Raw genomic sequence first — 6,686 nt, forward strand, 5'->3', positions numbered from 1 at the left:
TGGCTCAAGCCATATAAAAGTGTTCTGGATTGTTCCTCAGCCATGTGTCTTCAACAGAAATTAACATGCTATGAAAAAAAATAAACAATGACAGCTTGAGCTGGATTCAGGATTTCTCTTCCACAAATTCACTTCTTTGATAAAAAAAAAAAAACAAAACCAACCAACAAAAAAAAAAAAAAAACCCAACAAAACCAAAAACCAAAACCAAAAACAAAACCCAAAACCAAACCAAAACCAACCCCAACAAACCAACCAAAACCAACCTCCGGTAGATTGAAGTTTTGCTATTGTCAACATATTGTAGGCGCACAGCGTGTTTATTTTGGTGCACTTTTAATGTGTTTAACCTTAATGTCTGCTGCTTTAAAGCAGAGAAACTGTGGCTCAGCATCTCGAATTGTCAAAGCAATCTATGGCAGGCTCCTTTTTATAGATGAAAAGAAGCGTCCAGATGATGAATGCTATTCACAAAGTGATTGCTGTGGCAGTCATATCATGTCTCAAAAGTACACATGGCTGTGTAAATACAAGCTACTGAAACTTGTGCTGACATCCCAAACTTTTCTCTTTTTTTTTTCCCCTCGTGGGATATGAACCTTTGTCTCACCTAAGGAGACTCAGCTGGAGCTCTGGCTAAAAGTTTTTATTGATTATTTGTTATTGTTTGGGGTTTTTTTTGGTAATATTACTGCAGTAAATGGGCCATGAGTGAGATATTCCTCTCCCCTCCCCCCCCTTCCATGAGACCCTCAAGTTTAACATTAGAACTTTTTGTGACAGTCTAGTAAACCTTTAATGAGATTTCTTTTGGTGACAGACAGATGTAAATGTATCCCTCTAATCCTATCCTTTCAGGTCTTTGTCTGCAGATGAATGTTAGTAATTAGTAGTTGCGTTCTCCCTTCCTTGCCCCCCCCTCCCCCCTTCCTTCATAAAATTGTATTCTTCATAAATTCATCATCTTCCCCCCCCTCTTTTTTTTTTGTTTTCTCAAAGTAGCAGCAGCCCTGACAGTCTCCCTTTGTTCTTCTGTTTATAAATAATTTATAATGTAGAAATATCTCTTCTTAGTCTTAAAAAATAAACTAATGGGTGAACATAACACACTGCCAGGAGCAGATCTTACCCCTAGCTTTAGAAAGAAAAAAAAAAAACCCAAACCCCAATCAAACAACATAAAAGAATAGGGGGAAAAAAAATCCTTCCTGCTTAACAAAGAGAGAAGGAAAGAACACCACCTGAAAATCCGTTTGAGTAAATACTGAGTTTTGTTTGCAGATGCTAAATGTATCTGAGCTCCCCTTGCCTTATCCTCTCTTTGTGCTTCTTTTCCACACCTCAATCCACTCCACCAAAAAAAAAAAAAGCAACCTCTTTGAAGTATTCTGAAGGCACGAAGGGCTACAGCACCAATTAAGTCATGGGCAGAACCACGTTTAGAATGGTGTAGATGATTCCCATGGGGAGGTCTTGCATTGACACTTGGTTGACAATTGCTGTGCATGTCGTAGATATGCTACTCAAGAAACCACACAGCCAGCCAAGACGTTCAGTCTGTCCTGAGCTGCAGCTGGACGAGCTGGTGGTAGTGGTGGGATCCTGTCACAAAAGTTCTGAGCACTCTGCTGCAGTTGCAAATACTTTGCCATGAGCAGCTGCCTGCAGAAGCCCAAAGCACAGAGAGTGCAGCTCTCAGATTTTAGTTGAATGGAGTTTCAACCCCTCCTGAATGCAGAAGAGGGATCTCCTTCCAAATGTTTGTATGGCTCTTCAGTTTCCTCTTATGCAGTCAAAGTAGCAGCAGCATCTCCATGAATGACTGGAATTACTCTTAAATACAACTGAACTCAATGTTACACTGCTTGGCTAAGTTCTAGAGAGAAATTTTGTTTTGCTGCAGGTTAGCATATGGCAAAGGGGACACCTTCAAAGTCAACCACGAATTATACCTGAAATACATTCAGCTTTGTTTTAAATAGCAGCTTCAGCACGCAATATAGACGGGGATCCCAGCATTACCTCACAGCAGCTGCTAGGATTACTAACCAGAGATGAGCTCCCATTTTATCTCTTGTATCACAGTATTATCAGGGTTGGAAGAGACCTCACAGATCATCAAGTCCAACCCTTTACCACAGAGCTCAAGGCTAGACCATGGCACCAAGTGCCACGTCCAGTCCTGCCTTGAAGTGCCCCAGGGACGGCGACTCCACCACCTCCCCGGGCAGCCCATTCCAGTGTCCAATGACTCTCTCAGTGAAGAACTTTCTCCTCACCTCCAGCCTAAATTTCCCCTGGCGCAGCTTGAGGCTGTGTCCTCTCATTCTGGTGCTGGCCACCTGAGAGAAGAGAGCAACCTCCCCCTGGCCACAACCACCCCTCAGGTAGTTGTAGACAGCAATAAGGTCACCCCTGAGCCTCCTCTTCTCCAGGCTAACCAATCCCAGCTCCCTCAGCCTCTCCTCGTAGGGCTGTGCTCAAGGCCTCTCCCCAGCCTCGTCGCCCTTCTCTGGACACGCTCAAGCATCTCAATGTCCCTCCTAAACTGGGGGGCCCAGAACTGGACACAGTACTCAAGGTGTGGTCTAACCAGTGTCTCACAGTGCTCCCTGTAGCAGTGAGTCAATGGCTTACTACCAGAGCCCAACGTGGTACCACCCTTGTACATTGGGAAGCTTCAGCAAAGCCTCTGTAACTACACACAGGCAGTAGTATGGCTGCTGCTTTGTCTAACTGCAAGGTAAGGAGGGAACTCTGTTTTAGCATACTCTTACCGGTGCTCATGCAAGGGTCCTCAGTGGTGCCACTTAATCATCACCTAGCCACAAAGATGATCCAAAGGCTGCAGCACCTCTGCTGTGAGGACAGGCTGTGCCAGCTGGGGCTGTGCAACCTGGAGAAGAGAAGACTCCAGGGGGGCCTCAGAGCTGCCTGCTGATACTTGACAGGATCCTGCAGGAAGGCTGCAGAGGGACTTTTCATGAGGGTGTCCAGGGACAGGATAAGGGGGAATGGTTTGAACCTGAGGCAGAGCAGGTTAGAGTGAAGCTGAAGAAGAAGTTCTTCAGTAGGAGGATGGTGACAATCTGGAACAGCCTACCCAGGGAGGCTGTGGCTGCCTCCTGCCTGGGGGTGTTGAAGGCCAGGCTGGATGAGGCCTTGAGCAGCTGAGTCTAGTTGAGAGGTGTCCCCGCCCATGTTGGGGAGTTTGGAGGAGATGAGCTCTGAGGTCCCTTCCAACCTAGGCTATTCTGTGACATTAAGTTAAATTGCTGAATATTTCTAATGCTACTCAAACACTTCCAGAGTTAGTGTTAGGAACCAGGCCTGGGCTTGGTTCATCTCCTTACTGACTTCCAAAATACTTTGTGCTACAGTAGCCCTACAGAGGTGCACCCTAACCTATAGCATTCATATGGGGACAGAGCCATAATTGCTGGCTGGGGTTAATTTTACAGTGAGGTCACTGACTTCTGAAGTTGCAATGTTTGATTGTTTCATTGCCACACCACAGGAAAGGTTGGAGAAAATCAACGATGCTCTGCGCAGCGAATACGAGTGCCGGCGGCGGCTGCTGGTGAAGAGGCTGGATGTGACAGTGCAGTCCTTTGGCTGGTCTGACAGAGCAAAGGTCAGCTTGCTGTGCTCTCTGCTTCCTCTGGCTGCTGCACTGCCCCAGCTCTTCCTACCCCATGCACACCCCCTCTAAATACAGTTCAAAGAGTCATAGAATGCTCTGGGTTGGAAGGCACCTTCAGAGGTCATTCAGTCCAACCCCCTCTGCAGTCAGCAGGGACATCCTCCACTAGATCAAGTTGCCCAGAGCCCTCTTGAGTCTTGCTTGAGTATCTCCAGGGATGGGCCCTCACCACCTCCTTGGGCATCCTGTTCCAGTGTTCCACTACCCTGATGATGCAGATCTTGTTTCTTACATCCAACCTAAATCTCCTTTCTCATTCCAAACCATTGCCCTTGTCCTGTCCCTGCAGGCCTTTGCAAACAGTCCCTTTGCAGCTTTCTTGTAGTCCCCTTCAGGTACTGACAGGCTGCTACTACATTTGCCTGGAGCCTTCTCTTCACCATGCTGAACACCTCCAACTCCCTCAGCCTGTCCTCATAGAAGAGGTGTTCCAACCTCCTGATCATCTTCATGGCCTCTTCTGGACCCTTCCATCAGGTCCATGTTCTTCCTGCATTGAGGGCTCCAAAGCTGCATGTAGCACTGCAGGTGAGGTCTCAGCAGAGCGTAATTTAGGAACAGGAATTGAGTGGAAAAAGACCACCTTGCCCAAGGTCCACAATGAGGAGGGCAGATATGAGATACGGATGCAGGAATAATTTTGACCTGCAAAGTTCAGCTTTGGATGTAGCACTTTAAAAGAGGGGGTGAGGTAAAAATTTTACTTTGATTTTGAAGGAACCAGGCCAGCTGCCCTTTGTAAATTATTACTTCTTGCTTTTAGCTGGTTTCTGGCTCTGAAAGGTGGAATGAGCTTTGGCCAGGCAGAACAACCATGCAAAATCTTTTGAAATACCTGGTTAAGGAGCTTTCAGGATAAAAGAAGACATCACTCAGAGGTGAATCTGCTTACACAAAATCAGTTTAGAAAGACTGAGTTGAAAGCTCTGTCAGCTGTCCAAAATCAATCTGAACCCCCTTTTTAGGCATTTGATCTTCTAATCCTCTCCCTTTTCTCATCCCTTGCCTTTAGTACCACATAACAGGATTCTGAGCTTCTGTTGAAATACATTTTTGTGATAGTCTGTAAATCTCTGCTGATCTTACACAGGGTGCGATGCCAGGGAGTCAGTGTTTGTGCAGGGACTGTACATTCAGAGTGGAATCCTGCTTGAAGATCTCTGGGTGCACACTTTGTAAAGAAAGCAGGAAGACAGACCTGAAACAGAGCAAGCTTCAAGACCAGGATTTCACCCAAAGGCAGTGTGCTCATGAGGAGACATCTCAAAGCTCAGTGCAGTCTTTTAAAGGAAATCTTTCAGGCTGCTGAGGATCAAGAGAAACTGGTGTCATGGGAAGGGAGGATGAGATTGAAGGGGATGAAGCATTTGGTTGGAAAGAAGAGGAAAACAGGGAAGCAAGAAGGAGTATGAGATGGGTGGCAAAGCATCTCAGACAACCAGTTGACAATGGTATCTTCATATTTTCAAAGCTGTAATGCTAGCACAGAAGTTAACCCTTAAATCATCTTGCATTCATCTGAAAGCAATTTTCAGCCTATCACTTCTCTGTGAAATTTCTGTCTAAAGATGCTGACACATCACTTTTCAATTCCTCACTAAACATCTTTCATGACTACAGAAAATAGTTTAGTTGCAACACTGCTTGGGTAAATTGTTCCCCTGTCCTTCTCTCTTCCACAGATAAAAACATTTCCAAATGCATTCACAACCTCTGTTCTCATCCACTCCAAACATAATGCCTGGAAAGGGGATCAGGACCCAAACATCTCTCTAGATGCCTTTCTTCCTTCCCTCCCCTTCCTCTCTTCCTTCCTCCCTCTCTCCTTTCCCTCCCTCCCTTCCTTCTTTCCTTGTCCCTTTCTCTCTCTTCTTTCTCTCCATCTATCTCTCTCTGTCCTTCTTTCTGTCTCACTTTCTTTCTCTCTCTCTTGCTTTCCTCCTGTCTTCACGTCTTGTATTTTTGATCAGATTACAAAATGGACAAATCAAAACTTCAACTGATTTGCTTCAACACCTTGAATCAAAAATATTTCAGCTGAGACCCTTTTCTGCCCATATCAATGCATCTTTACGGAGCAGAAATTGTCTGGCTTCCTGGTGTTAGCGAAGGAAACACAGGATAGAGAAGCCGTAAGCTTGAAGCCACCCAGCATGATTATGATGATAGCAGGAGGTGTCAGGTGGAGACAAAGACACAGGGATGGAATTGATTTGAGGCTCGTCATCAGAAACTAAAGGTGATGTGATCACAGTGCTTATAGCACATGCAGCAGCTGTACGACTCTACATGGCAGCTTCCATCACACTCTACACATGGCAAGGAAAAAAAAAGAGAGTTCTGAGTAAATGATGGTTGAATACTGAATAAATTGAAATATATGACAAGACACTTTCTCTCTCTCTCTTTTTCCCCCTAAATATATAAACCAGGACCACTTCTGAATTGATATTAATTAAAATAATGTATTTGCTTTCTTTCGACAGTGGTGTCAGCCTCATTAAAAGCTGAGTGCTAAATCTTCATTAGGTTTTTTTCAGTATTAAAATACTTCTATGAAATATATATTAACGTTTAACTTATTGCTGGCCATAGTAAGAAGAAGGAGGCAGGGGAAAAAAAAAACACTGGGATGAAATCCTGACCCTGTTAAGTCAATGAGACTTTTATTTGTGAGTTCAGTGGGGCCAAATTGTTCCCTCCCTGTCAGCAACGAGAGGCAGGAGCATCAAATCTGATGCAGAAGGAGATTTCAAGGCTCATTTCTATGTTCCTAGCTCACATGATGAGGGCTTCAAAGTAAGTTGTACCAGGGTAGGTATAGGCTGGATATTAGGAAGAAGTTCTTCACAGAGAGAGTGATTTCCCATTGGAATGGGCTGCCCAGGGAGCTGGTGGAGGCACCGTCCCTGGGGGTCTTCAAGAAAAGACTGAATGAGGCACTTAGTGCCATGGTCTAGTTGATTGGTTAGGGCTGGGTGAT

The sequence above is a fragment of the Pogoniulus pusillus genome, chromosome 1 (assembly GCF_015220805.1).
Source record: "Pogoniulus pusillus isolate bPogPus1 chromosome 1, bPogPus1.pri, whole genome shotgun sequence".
Lineage (NCBI taxonomy): Eukaryota > Metazoa > Chordata > Aves > Piciformes > Lybiidae > Pogoniulus > Pogoniulus pusillus.